We start from the raw sequence: 24,011 nt of genomic DNA, 5'->3' as shown, positions 1-24,011 counted from the left end.
GGCCCGAGACGGTGGCGACGTATGAGTTTACTTTAGGGGTGAGCTCGCCACGACTGTTGTCCTATCCTCGGCAACTGGTTGGCCTGTCCATTCGTGCTCGGGGTTGAGTTGCTCTGCCTGCCGATAGGACGGCATCCTTAGATCCAGGACGAGAGGGCAGGGGTGCCCTCTTCGGAGGCAGCGACGGGTCAACAAGTTTGACCGTGGGAGGGAGAGTGTGGCTTTCGTCCGACGGTGAATAGCTCCTTTGTCGGAGTCGTTGATGACATGATCTGAGGTCGTCGTTGTTCCGTGGAGTTGTGTATCTCGTTGATTCATTTTCCGTTTCTTGTTGTACGGCCGGTTGTAATTTATAGTTTTCTTTATATATAAAGCGAGGAGAAAGTCTTTCTCGGTATGGCACACACATTCAACTATAACTTTATACTCCCTCTATTCCTTGATATAAGGTGTATAGGTTTTTGAGAAAAAGTCCGAAATATAAGGTGTATTACGCTGCACCACTCGTTTGGATAATTTTTTTAGGGATTTGATTACATTTCCTTATATCATGTAAGATCCTCTATTTTCTCATGTCAATTAGTCATGTGTAATCTCACTCAAAACTTGTGAAATTTTCCCTCCACATGCGTTCTTTAATTTCCGTGCCAAAAACTATACACCCTATATCTAGGAACGGGGAGAGTATATGCATACCAATATACTCCCTCCGTCTCAAAATAAGTGTCTTAAAATTAGCATAAAGTTGAGACACTTATTTTGAGATGGAGGGAGTATTATTAAATAGAGCTGCTATAACATATAAAGTAGTGATCCAAACGCTCTTATATTTCTTTACAGAAGCAATAAGATCTAGGTACAACGATTCATGTCAAATATAGATTGATTCCTTGATTTGGGTCCAACACATGTGACCATAGCATCAGCCAATCGTACAAAGACCGTCCGATATTTCCCGCTTGATAACAAATTTTATGTACGTGGCCACGTCCTCCCATGTCTCACCCCATTTTCCCTCTGATGAAACCTCCCAGGCCACTCCTTCTCTTTCCCCCATCCCCGCCAGTCCGCCACCACGCGCCAATCCCGCCGTCGCCCGTCGATCCGGCGCGCAGTTCCACCCTCGTCTCTCTCCCTAGTCCAGTAACGTCACCCAGCCCCTTAGCTTTTCCTCCTGACGCGAAAATGTCCTTTTGACTCCCATCTCCGTCTTGTTGGCCAGCAGATCTGGCAGCCCTCGGCCATGACGCTGCGAGCTCTGGCCGGCTTGACCTCGTCGGCTCGTCGCCCCCATTCAATAGGTGCTGGAGGCCGCTCCTCGGGACCGCGGCGGTCTTCTTCATGGGCTCTCTCTCCCTTCACCTCCTACGCCATGTATCAGCCCCTTCCTGAAACTCCTCCTCATCCGTGTGCCCCTCTGATGTCGCCGAGTGGACCACGCCCACACCCGCCTCCACCCACCTGTACCAGGTCCGGTCGCCTCTTCTTTTGGGCTTTGCGCAATTCGTTGAGCAGGTCATATATGTGGCGTGTGTACGTGTGCTTTTGTACTGGATGGTGGGATTGTGTTCTGGTGGTTGTGGTGCAGGATTTGCTCCTGTTGTTCAAGTTGAATAGCGGGGAGATGGAGGAGATGGTGCCATGAAGGGCTAGTGTGGTGGTGAGGTTCAAGTTCTATAACGAGGCCATGGTTGTTTGCATGTCTGTTTAGTTTTTTTCTTTTGTATGGTTGTTGAAAAACAAAGCCGAGCCTATTAGTTTGGAAAGTAAAGTCAAGCCTATGTGTTGAAAAATAGTTTGATTAACTAGCAAGTGGCCATTTGCGTCGGTGAGTTGAGCTGGCTAGCTTGTGTTGATGCATGCATGTTTGGTCAAGGCTAGCTAGTTGCGGCAGTTGGGAATAGTACATAAGAGAAGAGACCCTATATCAGCGTGTGTAATCAGGACTGGCATGTATACTTGATACTACTGTATAGCTTAACTAGCAGTCCCTGTAAGCAAACCAACTAACATTGAAGAGGTCCTCCATTCATGTCATAGTACGTACATTCCTAGTTCTTTTTCCTTCAGTTTTGGTTCGTAGATGTAATTATAAGTTTTGTAATCTCGCTTTTGCTTTTCTTATCAGTATTTTGTAGTTCTGTAACATTTAACTTGTATGCCTAAGGCTGAAGCAGTCACTGACATGTTAACATCATGTCCTGTGTGTTCTTTCTCAAAGATGTAGAGCAGGGTTTCTTACAGTTTGATAAATATAGGCCACATCAGATTTTGAAGGCGGCTTTCAAAGGGGGTGAGATGATGCTCGTCAAGACTAGCTGAAAAGGTTAGTCCATCATGTCTTACCCATTTAGTTATGCGCCAATTTAGTTCTGGACAACATGAGCATGCTGCGGATAACTTGCTTTGAGACATGCTCTTTTTATTTGAGCCTGATTTCTTAGCTTACCTCATTGCCTACGTGGTACTGTTGTACTATATATGATGTATGCAACTGCTTATGCCCTATTTTCCCAGATGTGGCTCATAACTGAGATATCTATCTATTAAATCCATCTTAATTAAGGTGCGATGGCACAATTTGGTTGAACTCATATAGGAAAAAATGTTGCTATAATCAATAACAGTAAAATCATTTGCACAGAGAAAAATATTTCAACATTAGATAATATGATCTGGCATGTTTGACCCTCATCAGGCGTCCTCCTTTCTAGCTTTTGTTTTTCCCTGTACTAGCTTTGCCTCTTTTGGTCCTCAACTTTCCAGACCTTGATGCTTTTGAGAATGTCCAGCAAACTTGGTTTCATTTTAGTAATGGAACCAGGGGGCCGCCTCTCTGTTTATCTAAAAAAGTGGACAATATTGAATTTTTTTGGAAGTGCATACAGAAATAATGGTAGCTTAACATGAAGAATGATTGTGACATGTCATACGAAACATAAGAAGTTGCTTAATTTGCTATGCGCAATAACTATAGTTGGTGGAGATTAGTGTGCTACTGCTATTCTACATCTGTTTTTTGTATTTATATCTTTCTTTACATGACATTCTAAATCTGTTTTTTGTATTTATTGTATGCCCAAACTAGCCAATAGTGTTATGCTAGTCTACTGCTTCTGTTGTGTCATCAGACTACAAAATATAAGCGCTAGTATATATACTTCAGTGGGGTTGCAGATGTCTGTTGTACATTTGTACTTGGTTATCATTTTACAACTTCAACAAGCCAATGAATCGATTATCGACACGACATATGTGTCTTTCAGATAAGGTTTTTTTACCTGTATCACATGGCCATCTTGGTGTAACCATATTACATGCGGGTTCTGGACATACGATTGTTACAGTTAATTAAAAAATGTCGTGTGCTTCGAATTATATTAATGTTACAAGTAATTTGGAAAGCATGATGTGTTCTGAACCGTTGCAAACTTATAATGAAATTGACATTAGTGCAGTTTATTGGTATATTCCTTTTGTACACAGAGCAACGTGTAGTACTCAGTCTATTATTTGGAGTTGCGTTCCTGCTGATTCATGTAACCCTGAAAATTGCATGTGAAGGACCAAAAGGTGAGTACGTAGTCATACTGTTAGATATCTAACCAGTCAATTAGAACATCTAAGTTCCTTTTTTTGTATCATCAATTAAATTTAAACTACAGTATGTCGTTTTCATCTCCCTTACATCTAGTCTAATCATTTCTTAGGAATGGGAGACAGTACTGAAGAATCATGATCTATGGCAAGGGTGATGATGTCTATGGCGATGATTGTTATGATCTATTTGGCGACGAGCATTATGATCCATATGGTGATGAAGGGTGACGAGTCTAGTGATCTTTCTTCAAGACGTTCAACAAAGTGAAATCATGGGGTTTTGGTCAATCTAGCTTATGCATAATGCTTGGACCATTATATCTTAGTTTTTTTTGCATTTTAAACTTTCTAGATTACTCATCATGATCAATGTAATTCTGATGCAACTCTTCTGATATTTTGAAAGTTGTGCTATATACAATATATGTTACTTGGTCATGTGTGGGCTGTGCAATTCTGTGATATATTTGAAATGAAAAACAATCCTCTAAGGGTGACTATATATAGGGTGTTCGTCGGCCTCTCAACTATAGGAATAAATGAAGGGGTGTATGCACAGTCAGCGATTGTACTAGCTGACAGTTTGGTTCTTCTCCTAGTTATAATGAACCCCGAGGGGCCAAATATGCCGTCACCTATTGCAAAAGCTGAGGGGAATCGATAACTGTCAGGAAATAAATTCCCCATGGGAAACCGTCAGATATGAGCATCGTCGAGTTATGGGGAGCTGGATCGCGACCAAAATATGACCGGCGGCTCACCGTCAGCCAAATACCATGGAAAAATGTATTAACCTACGGTACCGTCAGCTATTATTGTAATGGCCGACCAAGCATAGCTGACGGGAGATTGCCGACGGTGTAGCGTCAGTTATAAAGAAAGATGACGGTGAAGGAAAATATCCGACGGTAATTTGACCCTCGGTTATAATGGGAAATCTAGTAGTGCCCCATGCGAGACATCATTAGATCAAGAGGTGATGAAGGCCAAGCATCACTACAAGAAATATGTCAACTTGCGACCATCACTATTGGTCACTGAATGGTCATTGTTTTTCATTTGCGACCTTTTTGCGACCAAAAACAGATGGTCAAAAGCTGGCGGTCATAAACTGAAATTAGTGACCTTCTTTGTGATATGTAAAAGGTCGTTGGTTCCACGGCCAAATTTTTTGTCACTAGCATCCAATGTGGCAAGCTGACGTGGCACAAGAATCAACCCGGTACAATTCGGTTTTCTACATGGGCCTAGTCCAACAATTCAGGCTTTTTAATATTTATTTTTCCTATTAATTTTTGCTAGCTACATGGGCCTGGCCCAGCAATTCGGCCTTTTTATTTCTAGATGCGGCCTTTTACAGCGTATGATCTTTTATTTTTTGCCATTATATTTTCCACTGTTTTACATTTGTCCCAAATATCATAGTCTCATACACTGGCCTCACACGTAAGAAATTTCAAATGCGCTCAAATTATTTTTATAAGTGGGTCACATGAGCCATGTTTCCATTGCACACATTTTCAAATCACATACATAATTACTATTTCATATGAAACAAAAATTGAAATTCTGAAACATACAACATTTCATTCAAAAACAGAGAAGATACATGAAATTCTGGAGTTCACAATGCCCAGATAACCCAGCTATTATTACATAACTTGCTACAAAAATGTCTTGGCGCTTCTTTGAACATCTTCTTTCGTCTTGAATTTAGGCAAAATATCTTCCAAGAAGAAAACAGAACAACGAGGATTAGTGTGAACAACAACAGCAGCAAGTGATGGGGTGCTATTTAGTAAGATTAAGTCCGGAAAGAAACATGCATGAAAATTAAGAAGAGCTAGAGCAAGTCTGCATGAAAATTAAGAAGTGCTATTTAGTATGATTGCCGTGAAGTTTTCGTGCACGTCATGCCAAGTCAGCCAACACGTAGCATGCATGTGGGCCATAAAACATGATCACAGTTCAGCACCTACGACAGCCTGACACAATAGATCAAGCCATGAAGTGATAATAACAGTGTGTGATGAGAAACTCACCGCTCTTTTTAATTACTATGAGCAACAAAACATCTAGTTTCAGATACTCAACAGATTCATTCATATACTTATTGTGTGTTGACATGGATTACAAAGGTTAACAACAAAACTAAAACTGGAACTTGATACCATTTGTGATGCATGACATAAGCTAACAAAAAAACACATTCCAAAACTATTTGTATAAAGAATTTATACATGGATACATTCAAGAACTAGAAAAGTTCAAAGAGGTTTATAAATGCAAAAATAACTTGAGGAAAAGTAGCCAACTTATGTATGAATCCAGTTCACTAGAGCATTTTATGAAAAAAATATGATGCATTGGAATAGAGCAAGGTACTTCCACAATAGAACAAAATAGGGAGCTAGAGGTAGGATATGGGCTCACCGAAGAGGAGGCTGTACTTGATGCCGCAGACAACCGCGGCCGCTGTACGCGGTAGAGGAGGTTGTAGCCGAGTTGGACCATGTGTGGAGCGTCGTCGTGGCGGTGGATGCCCTAGTTGTCATCATTAACTTACAACATCAGCAAAATAATAAACAGGTAATTATACAGAAGGAAAACAATAATTCCAAGAATTTTACATTTACAAGATTATCTATAATGGTTACTTATTTATTCTGCAAGGAACCGCGACATATTTCTGTGGAAAAAGAACATGTATGCAAGCCAAACCACCAAACAAATAACGAGTTGGTTCATCTTATAACAGAATAAGAAGAACACCGACAAGGAATAGAAGCATTCCTTGGTTTTCAAGCACACCAATTCATAGACATGATTTTGATATGGGAAAGACGAGGGAAGCACGCATCTCAAGACTAGCTGCATTTCCTAATATAACAGGTGAACCACAATAGCAAGTGCTATTAATGGCCAGTGCTGGCAATACTGAATGTAAACATGCATGCTAATTCAAGACCAGCTGCAGCCACGACATCAATCAACCTTCATTCAGTTGTGTATTGTCATACTTATCTAAAAGAACATATATAGAAACATATAAATTTTATTTCTGAATACCAATACAGAAGCAATAAAAAAACAAGACTAAACATTAGTAGAAGGTAACAAGAGATCATTACACAAGTTTGGCTAGCAATTAGGGGACCCTGGTTCCTATACTGACCACATATGGGTATATCCTACCCTACCAGTGGCTAAATAATGCAAGTTTATGACTGTCAAGTAGGCCTACAGATCGATGACGGAGCAGACTCAAACATTACAAACAGAAGATCAGTACAGGTAACACACACCTACAGAGCAATGGGCAAGCACTAGGAGCCTCAAGTGCAAACTAACGACGGCACATGCATCTACACACTAGAGAGCCACGCATCTAAACATAAGACCTGGAATGAGCAGTCGAGTTATGGGTACCACTCAGCCATGGACTAATCTCAAGCCTAAGCTCTCAAGTAAGATAAGTACTACCCCCACTGACAACAGTTCAAATCAACCGGAATTCAGTAAAACTGGAGTATGGATTGGCGACTTTCAAATGATGTGGATAGATTGTTTGAGTCAGTCCCTCCCTACTTAACTAAGAGCTAGATCAGTACAATTGTAGAACAAAACAATGTGTCCCCAAAAAATCAATTACAGCTGCCGGATCGATGCAATCGGACCATGGCAACTCACAGCAACCAATTCGCATAGAAACCAGAGGGGATCGGACCAGGGGCGAGGGGGGACCTTGATGTGGAGCTGGCCATCCCTGTGGTGCACGAGGTGGAGCTCCTTGTCGTCGACGGCATCCGTGCCGCAGGCTCCCATGCCGAGCGCGTACAGCGCCCCGTCCCTGCAAGGAGCACGGAGACGGCGTGAGCAGATGGGATCAATCGACAAAGCCGTTCCGTGGAGCTGAGGTCCGCACCTCTCGCCGTAGGCGAAGGAGACCTGCGCAGATCAGCAGAGAAGAGTGAGGCGCGGGCTCGAAGGAAGCAGGATGGGGGAGAGGAGGGGCTGCGGGAGTAGCTAATGATGAGCCGGTGGTGGTACGTCGCGGATTTTGGTCCAAGTCGCGCAACGGCCAAGGGAAGAGGGAGAAGGTGGGGAAGGGCGAGAGGGTAGGGGCGGCAGCGGTGCGGGAGAAGGGCAGCAAGGTCACCGGCGAGGAAGCCCGTCGCTAGTGGAATGAGGGGCGGCAGCGGCCACAGGATCGAGGAAGAGGGCAGATGAAGTGGGTTGGGCTTGGGGGATTTTGTTTTTGCTCCTAGTCTGTCAACGTCGTGTGGGAGAGAGATGGGGACGAGGTGGGAGGGATGCGGAGAGGAGGGGGAGAGGCCACCGGCGGCAAGGTTTGGGAGGGAGACGAGGGGAGGGATGGGGTCGGGGTGGGTGGCGGCGGCGATGTGGGAGACGAGGGGAGCGAGATCTGAGATCGGGGAGAGGGGGAGAGAGATCTGGATCGAGCATGGAGAGGGGGGCTGCTAGGGTTTGGGTTGGGTTGGAGATACCTGGGGGCGTTGGATCTGTCGGATGTGGACGGTTCAGATCGACTAAGGGGGGTGATCCATGTGAAGAGCCCTGATTGGTTCAGAAAAATAGTTTCTAAGTACTAAAACTTGGAGGGTTTTGTGAAGCAGCTATCAAAACTATTTTGCAAAATGGCACAACTAAAATTTTCTCTCAAGTTAGACCACATTTTATGGATGATCGCAAATTTGCATGCAATTTTTATCTTTGTAGCTATTTTTAATCATTACTCAAGTGCCCAAAATGAATTCTTTTGTGAAGGACCTACCATATATTTGTTGCAAAATTATACCAAATCAATTTTATAAAATACTAGTACATATTTAATGCACAATTGACCAGATGGTTGGATGTCAAAAGTTTGATCCATCTCTCTTGACAAAAGACAAATTTCCGCTAATTCAGTAGGAAGCGGGTCAAATTTGAACTGTAGCTGGCTCATAGCTTGCTCTTTATTGTTTCCAAAAATCATTTCTAGGTACATAAGTATCTATTTAATCATAGAAACATCAAAAGTTTTCCAAGATTCAACCACTAGCTACTAACTGCCCAACCTGTCGTTTTGATCGCATTTCGTAACGGGCATAAAAAATTCAAAAAAAATCAAAAAATTGGAAAACCTTCACATTGTGTCATTATATGTGACCAAGTTTCCAAGAAAAATAATAAACTTGTAATACGACAATTATTTAAAAAAGTGTTCTCAGAAATGAGCTATTATGCATGAAGATTTAGGGTTTTCAAGCCAAATGATCAATCTTATGGCCACATTCATGGCATAGTTTGTTAAAATGATCTCATATTGTGCACAAGGGTACATATTGGAATTCCAAACAATGTTGCCTAAGGGAGTTTTCATTTTCTTTGCACGGAAAATTCATTTTCCATTTTCCGAGTGCTCGAAATGAGTTTTTTTGTGAAGGACCTACCATATATTTGTTGCAAAATTGGACCAAATCAATTTTCTAAAATACTAGGCCATATTTAATTCATAATTGACCAAATGGTTGGGTGTCAAAATCCTTGATCCACCTCTGGTGAAAAAGACAAATTCCCGCCGATTAAGTAGGAAGCGGGTCAAATTTGAACTGCAGCTGCCTCATAGTTTGCTGTTTATTTTTTCCAAAAATTATTTATAGGTACATAAGTACCTATTTAATAATAGAAACATCAAAAGTTTTCCAAGATTCAACCACTTGCTAGCAACGCTCAAACCCGCCGTTTTGACCGCATTTCGAAACGGGCATAAAAATTAAAAAAAATCAAAAAATTGGAAAACCTTCGCATTGTTTCATTATATGTGACCAAGTTTCCAGGAAAAATAATAAACTTGTAATACTACAATTATTTTAAAAAAGTGTTCTCAGAAATGAGCTATGATGCGTGAAGATTCAAGGTTTTCAAGCCAAATGATCAATCTTATGGCCACATTCATGGCATAATTTGTTCAAATGATCTCATACAGTGCACAAGGGTGCATCTTGGAATTCCAAACAATGTTGCCTAAGGGATTTGTCATTTTCTTTGCACGGAAAATTCATTTTCCATTTTCTGAGTGCCCGAATTGAGTTCTTTTTGTGAAGGACCTACCATATATTTGTTGCAAAATTGGACCAAATCATTTTTCTAAAATACTAGGCCATATTTGGTTCACAATTGACCAAATAGTTGGGTGTCAAAAGCCTTGATCCACCTTGGGTGAAAAAGACAAAATTCTGCCGATTCAGTAGGAAGCAGGTCAAATTTGAACTACATCTACCTCATAGTTTTCTCTTTATTTTTTCAAAAAACCATTTCCAGGTACATAAGTATCTATTTAATCACAGAAACATCAAAACTTTTCCAAGATTCAACCACTAGCTAGGAACGGTCAAACCCATCATTTTGATCACATTTCAAAACTGGCATAAAAAATTCATAAAAAATCAAGAAATTGGAAAACCTTCTCATTTGTGTCATTATATGTGACCAAGTTTCCAGGAAAAAAGAATAAACTTGTAATACGGCAATTATTTTTTAAAAAGTGTTCTCAGAAATGAGCTATCATGTGTGAAGATTCAGGGATTTCAAGCCAAATGATCAATCTTATGGCCACATTCATGGCATAGTTTGTTCAAATGATCTCAGATTGTGCACAAGGGTGCATCTTGGAATTCCAAACAATGTTGCCTAAGGGAGTTTTCATTTTCTTTGCACGAAAAATTCATTTTCCATTTTTTGAATGCCCAAAATGAGTTTTTTTGTGAAGGGGCTACCATATATTTGTTGCAAAATTGGACCAAATCATTTTTCTAAAATATTAGGCCATATTTAATGCATAATTGACGAAATGGTTGGGTGTCAAAAGTTTTGATCCACCACTTGTGAAAATGGCAAATTTCTGTCGAATCTGTAGGAAGCTGGTCAATTTTGAACTACATCTACCTTATAGTTTGTTCTTTATTTTTTACAAAAATCATTTCTAGGTATATAAGAAATACATGGTTTGGTGGTGATACATCGACGTTTGATTGGTGGACGAGGGCCCCAACTCCAGAGCGCGTAAACTCGCATGCCCGCCGCGTGGTCAGCGCGTGGCTGTGGCGTTGGCATGTGTTATGGGCGGACTAGGCATGTCTAGGGGGTTGGGTACTCCCCAGGCTGGTGCTAGGATGAAAATTACAATATAATATTCTCACGAGGAGACAGAACTATGCTCAAACATGAATTAGCAGCCAAGTGTTCGATTAGCGATACGGGAAATGCACGTGGCCAATGGGCGTGAGTTTTGGCTGAGGATGATCATCTACTAAGAAGACTGTCTTCACAATTTTTTAGCTCAAAAGGAGGAGCCTAGGTGGTACTTGCTTTGCAAAGTAATACACTGGACATAAATATGAATGTTGAAGCTGGGCTCAAAACAATGAATGGATTGAGCTGAAATTTGGTGGGGGTGGTTATTTGGGCATAGGAAGGCACTGTAGAAATTTGATATCATTTGGACATGCCAAAGTGGTACTTCCTTCACAATGCTATTCCCTGGACAGAAACTTGGGAAAATTAGCGAGAGAAATTGGATAAATGAAATGAGCTCAAATTTGGTGTAGGTAAGTTACATAGGTATGGTCATGCCCTAGTAAATTTCCAGATCATTTGGGTAAGCCTAGCTAGTACTTACTTCACAAAGCTTCTCTTGAGATAGAAACTTTGGAAATTTCCTGAGAAAGGTTTACCAGGAAAATGGAGCTGAATATTATCATGTGGCAATTATTTGGGTATGGAAGAGTGACCAAAAATTTTGAGGGTAATAGGAGGGATCTGGATAATACTTGCTTTGCAATGTGCCAATCTGGCCATGAAATATAAATTGAACCTGGGCTCACATAGATGATTTGACTGAGCTGCAATTTGGAGGAGGGTGACAATTTAGGCATATGAAGGAACTGTATAAGTTTCATGCCATTTGGATATATAAAAATGGTACTTCCTTCACAATGCTTCTAGGTGGAAAAAACTTTGGAAATTTGCCGAGGAAGACTTACTGGGCAAATGGAGCTGAATTTTGTCATGAGGCAATGATTTGGATAGGAAAGAGTGCGCAAAACTTTTGAGGGCAATCAAGAATATATAAATGTCACTTCCTTCACAAAGTATTGTTGTGAACAGAAAAGGAAAATGAATATTTTTGAATTATTTTTAACTAGGCAAGGAAGGATTTTTACATATTTGATGAAGATATGACCTAGAGAATTTATGAGAATTTTTGGGGAATTTTGGGAATGACAGAAATATAGGTTGCTTCACAACCTAGGGCAAAAATTGACACATGGACATGACACATAGGCAAAACTGATGAGGTGGCGCCTAGTCATAGCAATCCACCACAATTTACAAGGTTATGGCCATCTATATTGGTCGTGATCAGCTAGAAATAAGGCAATAGACAAGTGTTGTCTGCTTTATGACCATTTCGTGTAAGGAAATTACGACCTTTCTGACCAAAATGGTCGATATAGTTGAGGGTTTGGAGCCCTCTGAACAGCTTTTGACCAATTGATCTCAAATGGTCATAGATCTATGACCAATTCTTTCAGGGTCATTGACAGAAGGTCACTAGTTGACATATTTCTTGTAGTGCATGAAGACAATGCAAACTTAATTCTGGAAGGTCTTCGTCGATGCGTCCATGCAAATATCGCTGGGTGGTACGTCCCGTCTCAGGGTTGGAGGATCAGCTACAACACCGCCATGCATGCCAGTTGTGTGATGTATGTTGATATCTCTACTGAGAACTAAATTCGCAACTGATATTATTTTCCGTAAGTAATCACGATTTCCCCTACTGACTTGCAGTGAGGACAGCTGGCTACACATTATCAACTACATCAGGAATTACACTCGGTTGTACCTTCAGACTGTACTGACACTGGTATGTGACCAACTTTAACCGACATAATAGTTGATATTGGCCGGGGATATCTAACATATGAACTTAAATGTTCAGGGACGTCTGCTGTACATGCGTCAATCAATAGCATATGAGGTGATCTCTATGAGGGCAAACAATGCTGAACTGCCAGACTTTGTGTTGGAGGACATCCTGCCTTTCTAAGCTCAATATGATGGGTCTTATTTTGGGTGAAACCTATGTCAAGTTAGCGAGAGAACTGCTACATGCCTAATCATGTTTAGGTGTGTGCCGGGTGGGGAGTGTTAGTTACCATCCCAGTCTCTATGGTGTGGTGATGCTTCCAGGTTTCCTAGACATTGTTATTCTCTAAGACTTCATCCCCCTCAAATTTAGCTTGCATCCCACACTGCTAGTGTGCAAGTGATTTGGGTCGGTGTTACCCAGTATGCTATGTTGAATGTGTATGAATTTGGAACCTATTCGAACAAAGTAGAGTGTGGTTGTGCGTAGTATTCACCAATGTCTATGCTTTTGCGGTGCTACGGTTGTTTGGCACTTGTCGATGGGAAAGCAATACGAAACAAATGAGCCTATTGATAGTACACGTGTGTGTGCATTCAGGTCTCAGATTTTGGTGGTACGCGAATCAAACGAGCGGATTCAGCTAAGATATACCTCATACAGCCTACTTAGAGTTTGTGCCATGTTCAGTTATGTGGGCATCCTGTTGGAGTGAAGTGACTACATGTAGTCTAGTAGCTCGTGACGCAAGCAGGGACTTTTATCATACATCTAACTAATGAGATAAGCTGCCATGAAACTACATCCAGGAAGATGGTTCCGAGGGTGCCAGCGCAGTGGTACGACACTGCACGACCAACAAGAACATCGCGCTAAAAAACTAGAGAAATTGATCTTGAACAGTTGGTCCAATAGAGCGAATATATAAAAATTACTTCACCATGTACTGAGGACACATTTTTCTAACATGGACTGCAAACACATGGTTCAAGATCCCGCTAACAAGGTGACGGATGCTAACTCTGACAAGGGGGAAACTACGAGTGGCAAAGTTCCTTTATCTAGTGGTAGAAGTGGAAATGGCATCTTTACCCATGTTGAACCTCCACTTACTTATGGAGGACCGGTTCCCTCCACTCATTTGAATCATGTTGGTCGTCCTCCCAAGTTTGTGAAAAATGAAGATTTTGCCTCTTGGGTGTATCGCTTTAAACGTCATTTAAATCGTAGTTCTACTAACCTTTGGAGAATTATTGAGCAAGGTTTCTATCCACATGACCCAAGCAACTTCACTCCTAGAGAGGTCGCGGATCATCAATTCAACGTGTCCGCTCTTTGCATTCTCCAAGAGGCCATCCCTCCCGAAGATATTGTGCATCTCCGATCTTTCACCGTGGCCAAGGAAGCATGGCAAAATGTTGTTTCCGTTTACAAGGGAAGCGCAAGCATTCAACGCTTCAACTATGAAGTGGTTCAAGATAAAGCCGATGAGTTTGCAATGAATGAAGATGAAGAACCTCGTGAGCTTTACCGGAGATTAACCACTCTTACGGTCTCACTCCGAGATCATGAGAGCAAGGATACGGATGAGAATTGGATTAAGCGCAAGTTTCTCAAGGCCATGATGCCTTACCATAAGGCCATGTCCTCCGTCATCCGTCAAAGGCCGGACTTCCACGCCTTGTCCTCAAGTGAAGTTTTGGATGAGTTTGTGGCAATGAGGATCTTTGACAAGACCGCCGACAATGCGGTGTTGCGTTCTCAACGCGCAAAGAAGCCCAACCTTGCCTTGAAGGCCAAGGCTAGTGTGGAAGAAGAGGATGAAGAGGAAGAAGAGGAGAGTAACCCCTAAGATACAAAATATGCTTATCATGAGCACATGGCTTTCGCTTCAAGGCAATTTTGGAGCAATAAGAACTCAAGGCCCAACTTCAACAAGAACAACTCAGGTAGCGACAAGGGCAAGCAACGTTCGAGGACATGCTATAATTGTGGCAATGTGAGCCACTTTGTTGCGGACTGCCCATATGAGAAGAGGGAAGACAATCATGGCAAGCTCATTGATAACCCACAAGTGTAGGGGATCGCAACAGTTTTCGATAAATAAGAGTGTCGAACCCAACAAGGATCTAAAGGTAGAACAAATATTCCCTCAAGTTCTATCGACCACCGATACAACTCTATGCACGCTTGACGTTCGCTTTACCTAGAACAAGTATGAAACTAGAAGTACTTTGTAGGTGTTGTTGGATAGGTTTGCAACATAATAAATATTACGTAAATAAAAACTAGGGGTTGTTTAGATAAAGAAGCAACAAAGTAAGTATAGCGAGTGTGGAAAAGTGGTGGTAGGAGTTGCGAAGTTGACCCTAAGCAATTGACTACTTTACTAGACTGATAACAAGTTTTATGTGGGAGAGGCCACTGCTAGCATGTCATCCCTTACTTGGAATTCTATGCACTTATGATTGGAACTATTAGCCAGCATCCGCAACTACTAACGGTCATTAAGGTAAAACCCAACCATAGCATTAAGATATATTGGTCCCCCTTCAATCCTGTATGCATCAATTTCTATGCTAGGCTGAAGCTTCTGTCACCCTTGCCCTCCAATACATAGTCCTATCAACATACAACTAACCCTATGGTGTGATCCACGCGCGCGCTCATATGATGGGCACCAAAGGACAGCAACATAACCACAAGCAAATTAAATCAATCATAGCAATTCATCAACCACCGGTAGGACAACGAAAATCTACTCAGACATCATAGGATGGCAACACATCATTGGATAATAATATGAAGCATAAAGCACCATGTGCAAGTAGAGGGTACAGCGGGTTGCGGGAGAGTGGACACCTGTAGATAGAGGGGGGAAGGTGATGGAGATGTTGGTGAAGATGGCGGAGGTGTTGGTGAAAATCGCGGTGATGATGATGGTGGCCATGGCAGCGTTCTGGCGCCACCGGAGGAGAGGGGGAGAGGGGCCCCCTTCTTCCTCTTCTTCCTTGACCCCCTCCCTAGATGGGAGAATGGTTTCCCCTCTGGTCCTTGGCCCCCATGGCATGGGAGGGGCGAGAGCCCCTCCGAGATTGGATCTGTCTCTCTATCTCTTTCTGTTTCTGCATTCTGTTTTGTGGCCCTTTCACCGTTTTGTATATATATGGAGATCCGTAACTCCGATTGGACTGAAACCTTCGCCGTGATTTTTTACCAAAAGTTAGCTTTCTTGCAGCCGAAGAAGGGCATCAACCGCCTTACGGGTGGCCCACGAGGGTCAGGGGCGCGCCCAGGGGGCAGGCACGCCCCCTGCCTCGTGCACCGCGGGTACCGTCTCACGTGGATTTTTCTTCCGTAATTTTCCAAATATTCCAAAAATAAGCTCCGTCTGTTTTTATCCCGTTTGGATTCCGTTTGATATGGATATTCTGCGAAACATAAAACATGCAACAAATAGGAACTGGCACTGGGCACTGGATCAATATGTTAGTCCCAAAAATAGTATAAAAAGTTGCCAAAAGTATATGAAAGTTGTAGAATATTGGCATGGAACAATCAAAAATTATAGATACGACGGAGACATATCAGCATCCCCAAGCTTAATTCCTGCTCATCCTCGAGTAGGTAAATGATAAAAAGGATAATTTTTGATGTGGAATGCTACCTGGCATAATCTTGAGCACATATCTAATCATGGCATGAATATTAAGACACGAGTGATTCAAAGCAATAGTCTATCATTTGACATAAAAACAATAATACTTCAAGCCCACTAATAAAGCAATCATGTCTTTTCAAAATAACAAGGCCAAAGAAAGCTATCCCTACAAAATCATATAGTCTGGCTATGCTCCATCTTCACCACACAAAATATGCACATCATGCACAACCTCGATGACAAGCCGAGCAGTTGGTTCATATCTTTTAACGTGCTTCAGCATTTTCAACCCTCACGCAATACATGAGCATGAGCCATGGATATAGCACTATAGGTGGAATAGAATGGTGGTTGTGGAGAAGAAAAAAAGGAGAAGATAGTCTCACATCAACTAGGCGTATCAATGGGCTATGGAGATGCCCATCAATAGATATCAATGTGAGTGAGTAGGGATTGCCATGCAACAGATGCACTAGAGCACTAGTGCAGAACCGGGCAATAGTACCGGTTCGTAAGGCCCTTTAGTGCCGGTTCGGTAACCGGCACTAAAGTGTGGACACTAAAGCCCCCCCCCTTTAGTACCGGTTCAGCACGAACCGGTGCTAAAGGGCAACCACGTGGCACGAGCCAGCTCCGTGGGAGCGTAGGACACGAGTACCGGTTGGTAACACCAACCGGTACTAAATGTTTGGGTGTGTTTTGGTTTTATTTTTTATTTTTAGTTTAATTTTGTGTTTTCAATTTAATTTAGTGATTGTTTTACATTATAATGAGTTGTTAAATCATTAGGTGAATGTACCACAGATTAGTTTGACTGGATCGTGCTAAGTCATCAAGTATATGTCATATCCATATTATATATACTTGATCACCTAATTAAGTGATCGGGGTAATATGGATATGACATATACTTGATCACTTTGCTAGAATCCATCCAGTTGAAACTAATCTGCGGTTTCATTCATAAATGATATAATAACTCATCATCAGTATCATCATACTAATATAAAAACTCTTGCATCATATATATCATCACCAACAACAGTTTTCATAGCTAGCTAAAAATCATCATATAATAGTCGTCTCTTACCACTACTTAATCATCATATAGTCATTACCGCTATCTAATCACCACCAACACTAGCTTAAAGAAGAAACATTCACTTGTACCAGAAGCAAAGATATCATCGAGTTCAACATTGTAATGATATTACAAGCATTCATAACACCACAAAAGCAAATCACTCTTTGAGATTAAGTTCAGGACGAAGAAACCGGACATGAGAGGACAAGTACTAAGAGCATGAACTAGCTAATTAATCACTCCTGCTGCTGTCTCTTAGGTAAAATAGCATAGAACATGTATACATTTCCTGATTCATCATATTGGAGCATGCAGATGAACCTGTCTCCTAATCGTGAGTTGCACTTCTGATTGCTGCCCCCTAGTACTTCTCTGCGATCGTTCACAATTTTGCTCCAGTCTTTTACTATTAAGCATTCCTTGCTATTAGAAATCCTGAATGCACTAAAGTGCATTGTAGGATATCTTGGCCGTAAGCTAACAATATTCATGGTACCTTTAGTCTCGATCCAATCAGGCACAACATTCATCGGGAGTCCCTGATGAAGAACATCGTATAGTAACATACTTAGCAATGAAGTTTATCTTAAAAAAATAATGTATGCAAAAGACGCACTGAGGAGAAATAGTAGAAATCTTACCATCTTTCCTAAATATATGTGACCGTAGTTCGGTACGAACACTATTGGCCGCACGTTTTGAGTACTAACATTTCTAAGTGCAGGAATTTTTTTTGTCTTGACAGCATCAAGATCCTCAAGCCATGAAACATAATGACTTGTCTCCTCGCAGTTTAGTTCAGCCCCGGGACAATGGACGGTCTTGTCTACCAAGCGCCAGACATGTTTGATTGTTTGGAAATAAGCTGTCAATATAAATTGAGATCTATTAATTATTCAACTGGTTCAAATAATCTCATATCGAAGACATAAATATGGTTGAGAAACTCACATAATGGTAGAACTGGAGGCATCTGCACATCGACCCAGATGTCTCTATTACCTTCAATATCATCTTCCGGACGAATATCAAAGGTGATAACCATATCAGGCTCAAATGCATAAGCCTTGCATAGTGCTTGCCAAGTCTTGCATTCAAAATAGATGTATGTGTCTGCATTGTATAATTTGACGTTGAAGGTATAACCATGCTCGGTCTTCAAGTAAACTCTTTTTACCTCCATAGTTTCGTTAGGACTGAAACCTATCTTATCCGAGACAAAAATTCTTGCATGGCAGGGGATACGCTAGTAGAATAGTGAAAAATTAAAATTAAAAGTTGAAGCAAATGAAGCATAAGTCATGCTTAATTACGAAAAAAGACTTGTCGTTGTGACTTACTGTATCCACTTCGAATTTCGCATCCAGCTTGATGCTGAAGCGTCTATCATCAACTAGAAAATTTCTGCCGGACAGGCCGCGCTGGTCTTCGCAGTATTCGCACATAATGAAATCGTGTTCGTCGTCAGACGACATTCCTATGTTCATAGGTGAAACATTAAACACTTATTAGTTCTATTAATTCAACTAATTCTATTAATTCAACTAGTTCAACTAATTAATTGAACTAATTCAACTAAGCACTTACGAAAAATATACCTAAATAAAGTAGCTCAACTAATTCAACTAACTAGTTGAACTAATTAATTCAACTAATTCAACTAAACTAGTTCTATTAATTTTCTTACTAAAAATAAGATAGCTAGTTCTATATAATAAAATGTTAATTAGATAATCAAATCTCATATAACTCAATTAAATATATATCTGACATATAATTTATATCTAATTCATCTAACATTTGACATTAATATCTAACATATGTTCATATATAGGTGAAACATTAAACACTTACTAGTTCTATTAATTCAACTAAATAAACTAGTCCTATTAATTTCTTACTAAAATAAAGTAGGTAGTTCTATATAGTAATATTCTGATTAGATCATCAAATCTCATATACCTAAATTTTCTTACTAAAAATAACTAGTTCTATTAATTCAACTAACTCAACTAAGAATTTACTAAAAATAAACTAGTTCTATTAATTTTCTTACTAAAATATATAAAGTAGCTACATATAGTAATATTTTAATTAGATCATCAATCTCATATACCTAAATTTTCTTAGTAAAAATAAACTAGTACTAATTCAACTAGCTAGTTCAACTAAGCATTTACTAAAAATAAACTAGTTATATTAATTCAACTAGTTCAACTAAACATAAAAATTTCTATAACTAAAATTTATAACTAAAAAACGAAATAACAATGTGTGTGTGTGTGGACATGGCGGCCGGGGCAGGATCTCACCAGCGAGGCGAGGCGACGGGGGCGGCGACGGGGACGGCGACGGGCGGCGCCGATGGGGATGGTAACGGCGGGGATGGCGACGACGAGGATGGGGACGGGACGGCGACAATGGGGACGGGGACGGGCCGGGCGGGGACGACGGGGACGGGGGCGTCGACGAGGGGTGGCGACGGGGGCGTTGAAGGGGGCAGCGACGGGGGCGGCAGGCGACGGGACAGAGGAGAAGAAGCAGATGAGAAACTGATTTTTTTGAAGTGTTTTCTTATATAGGATGGGCCTTTAGTACCAGTTGGAGCCACCAACCGGTACTAAAGGCCAACTTTGGTCAGGCCAAGAGGCGGGAAGAGCACCCTTTAGTACCGGTTGGAGCCACCAACCGGTACTAAAGACCACCCTTTAGTACCGGTTGGAGCCACCAACCGGTACTAAAGGTTGTGCGCTGCCACCCGCGGTGCACAAAGTTTAGTCCCACCTCGTCGGGCGAAGGGCAGCCGCACTGGTTTATAAACCCAGCCGCGGCTGCCCTTTCGAACTTCTCTATAAAGCAGGCTTCTGGGCCTAACTACGGCGCACTGCCCTGTGAGTCTGCTGGGCCTTGTGGGCCTGAAATTGCACGCCGGTGGTCTAGCAGGCCCACAGGGCAGCGCCCCAAATTTTTTTATATTTTTTTTGTTTTCTGCTTTATTTTTTCTTCTATTTATTTCTGAGTAGTTTTTTTCTTTTCTGCTATATTTATTTTCTTCTATTTATTTCTGAGTAGTTTTTTATATAGTTTTTCTTTTCTGCTATAGTTTTTTTTCTTTTCTGCTATTTTTTCTTTTCTGCTTTTTTTCTTTTCTGCTTTATTTATTTTCTTCTATTCATTTTTTTATATACCATGCCAAGTTGAAGGTTGAAAGTTGATGGCGTGGCTTTGAATGGTGCATAGTGAATGCACAAAAAGTCTGGAGTTATAATAAGTTTAAAAAAATGAAGTGCCGCTGTAACAAATGAGTTCTCGTCCGAAACCCTGATACACCGAAAGAGATTGTCCAGTTTGTACACGAAGTGCGTCTAGTTTTTGTCGTGACCCTCTCTACTCTTTCACACATGCTATGCGGGTGAAATGATGATACCATGCCAAGTTTCAACATTTTCACAGTTCATTTTGTAGTGATTTTCAATTTCACGGTCATTTAGCTCTCTAAACAGTTAGGTAAATGACTGAAAAACAGCAAATGATGTCAGAACACGTTGGAAATTGATGACGTCGCTTTGAATGCTGCATACTGAAAACGAAAGAAGTCAGGATTTCAAATAAGTTTAAAAAACATTGAAGTGCCCATGTAACAGATGAGTTCTCGTCCGAAACCCTGATACTCTGAAAGAGATTGTCCAGTTTGTACACGAAGTGCTTCCAGTTTTTTCCGTGACCCTCTCTACTCTTTCTCACATGCTATGCGGGTGAAATGATGATACCATGCCAAGTTTCAACATTTTCACAGTTCAGTTTGTAGTGATTTTCAATTTCACGGTCATTTAGCTCTCTAAACAATTAGGTAAATGACTGAAAAATAGCAAATGATGTCAGAACATGTTGGAAATTGATGACGTCGTTTTGAATGCTGCATACTAAACACACAAGAAGTCCGGAGTTCAAATAACTTTAAAAAACATTGAAGTGCCCATGTAACAAATGAGTTCTCGTCCGAAACCCTGATACTCCGAAAGAGATTGTCCAGTTTGTACACGAAGTGCGTCCAGTTTAGGCCGTGACCCTCTCTACTCTTTCGCACATGCTATGTGGGTGAAATGATGATACCGTGCCAAGTTTCAACATTTTCACAGTTCATTTTGTAGTGATTTTCAATTTCACGGTCATTTAGCTCTCTAAACAATTAGGTAAATGACTAAAAAACAGCAAATGTAGTCAGAACATGTTGGAAATTGATGACGTCGCTTTGAATGCTGCATATTGAACACAAAAGAAGTCCGGAGTTCAAATAAGTTTAAAAACATTGAAGTGCCCATGTAACAGATGAGTTCTCGTCCAAAACCCTGATACTCCATAAGAGATTGTCCAGTTTGTATACGAAGTGCGTCCAGATTTTGCCGTGACCCTCTCTACTCTTTTACACATGCTATGTGGGTGAAATGATGATACCATGCCAAGTTTCAACATTTTCACAGTTCATTTTGTTGTGATTTTCAATTTCACGGCCATTTAGCTCTCTAAACAATTAGGTAAATGACTGAAAAATAGCAAATGTAGTCAGAACATGTTGGAAATTTATGACATTGCTTTGAATGCTACATACTGAATGCAAAAGAAGTCGGGAGTTCAAATAAGTTTCAAAAACATTGAAGTGTCCATGTAACAGATGAGTTCTCGTCCGAAACCCTGATACTCCGAAAGAGATTGTCCAGTTTGTAGTTTGTACACGAAGTGCGTCCAATTTTTGTCATGACCCTCTCTACTCTTTCGCACATGCTATGTGGGTGAAATGATGATACCATGCCAAGTTTCAACATTTTCACAGTTCATTTTGTAGTGATTTTCAATTTCACGGTCATTTAGCTCTCTAAACAATTAGGTAAATGACTGAAAAATAGCAAATGTAGTCAGAACATGTTGGAAATTCATGACGTCGCTTTGAATGCTGCATATTGAACGCAAAAGAAATCCGGAGTTCAAATAAGTTTAAAAAACATTGAAGTGCCCATGTAACAGATGAGTTCTCGTCCGAAACCCTGATACTCCGAAAGAGATTGTCCAGTTTGTACACGAAGTGCGTCCAGTTTTGGCCGTGACCCTCTCTACTCTTTTGCACATGCTATGCGGGTGAAATGATGATACCATGCCAAGTTTCAACATTTTCAAAGTTCATTTTGTAGTGATTTTTAATTTCACGGTCATTTAGCTCTCTAAACAATTAGGTAAATGACTGAAAAACAACAAATGATGTCAGAACATGTTGGAAATTGATGACGTCGCTTTGAATGCTGCATACTGAACCCACAAGAAGTCTAGAGTTCAAATAAGTTTAAAAAGCATTGAAGTGCCCATGTAACAGATGAGTTCTCATCCGAAACCCTGATACTCCGAAAGAGATTGTCAAGTTTGTACACGAAGTGCGTCCAGTTTTTGTCAGGACCCTCTCTACTCTTTCGCACATGCTATGCGGGTGAAATGATGATACCATGCCAAGTTTCAACATTTTCCCAGTTCATTTTGTAGTGATTTTCTATTTCACGGTCATTTAGCTCTCTAAACAATTAGGTAAATGACTGAAAAACAGCCAATGATGTCAGAACATGTTGGAAATTGATGATGTTGCTTTGAATGCTGCATACTAAAAACAAAACAAGTCTGGAGTTCAAATAGGTTTAAAAAACATTGAAGTGCCCATGTAACAGATGAGTTCTCGTCCGAAACCCTGATACTCCGAAAGAGATTGTCCAGTTTGTACACGAAGTGCGTCCAGTTTTTGCCGTGACCCTCTCTACTCTTTCGCACATGCTATGCGGGTGAAATGATGATACCATGCCAAGTTTCAACATTTTCACAGTTCATTTTGTAGTGATTTTCAATTTCACGGCCATTTAGCTCTCTAAACAATTAGGTAAATGACTAAAAAACAGCAAATGTAGTCAGAACATGTTGGAAATTTATGACATTGCTTTGAATGCTACATACTGAATGTAAAAGAAGTCGGGAGTTCAAATAAGTTTCAAAAACATTGATGTGCCCATGTAACAGATGAGTTCTCGTCCGAAACCCTGATACTCCGAAAGAGATTGTCCAGTTTGTACACGAAGTGCGTCCAGTTTTTGTCATGACCCTCTCTACTCTTTCGCACATGCTACGTGGGTGAAATGATGATACCATGCCAAGTTTCAACATTTTCACAGTTCATTTTGTAGTGATTTTCAATTTCACGGTCATTTAGCTCTCTAAACAATTAGGTAAATGACTGAAAAATAGCAAATGTAGTCAGAACATGTTGGAAATTGATGACGTCGCTTTGAATGCTGCATATTGAATGCAAAAGAAGTCCGGAGTTCAAATAAGTTTAAAAAACATTGAAGTGCCCATGTAACAGATGAGTTCTCATCCGAAACCCTGATACTCCGAAAGAGATTGTCCAGTTTGTACACGAAGTGCGTCCAGTTTTGGCCGTGACCCTCTCTACTCTTTTGCACATGCTATGCGGGTGAAATGATGATACCATGTCAAGTTTCAACATTTTCAAAGTTCATTTTGTAGTGATTTTTAATTTCACGGTCATTTAGCTCTCTAAACAATTAGGTAAATGACTGAAAAACAACAAATGATGTCAGAACATGTTGGAAATTGATGACGTCGCTTTGAATGCTACATACTGAACACACAAGAAGTCTAGAGTTCAAATAAGTTTAAAAAGCATTGAAGTGCCC

At 40.8% G+C, this 24,011-nt stretch overlaps 1 long non-coding RNA gene across 4 annotated transcripts; it reads left to right on the top strand.

Moving 5' to 3' along the window:
• The first annotated feature begins 918 nt into the window (after window positions 1-918).
• On the top strand, window positions 919-4,023 carry LOC123068193 (uncharacterized). 4 transcript variants are annotated; one of them, XR_006431618.1, is made up of 3 exons: window positions 974-2,326; window positions 3,487-3,573; window positions 3,711-4,023. It is a non-coding gene; the product is annotated as an uncharacterized lncRNA (long non-coding RNA). The 4 variants fall into 4 exon arrangements; XR_006431619.1 differs by having other exon boundaries at window positions 3,459-3,573; XR_006431610.1 differs by lacking the exon at window positions 3,487-3,573 and having other exon boundaries at window positions 919-2,326.
• Window positions 4,024-24,011: the final 19,988 nt, after the last annotated feature.

This window comes from Triticum aestivum, chromosome 1A (assembly GCF_018294505.1).
Source record: "Triticum aestivum cultivar Chinese Spring chromosome 1A, IWGSC CS RefSeq v2.1, whole genome shotgun sequence".
NCBI classification, from domain to species: domain Eukaryota; kingdom Viridiplantae; phylum Streptophyta; class Magnoliopsida; order Poales; family Poaceae; genus Triticum; species Triticum aestivum.
Note: the sequence above shows the minus strand (reverse complement) of the source record. Positions and strands in the feature narration are given on the sequence as shown.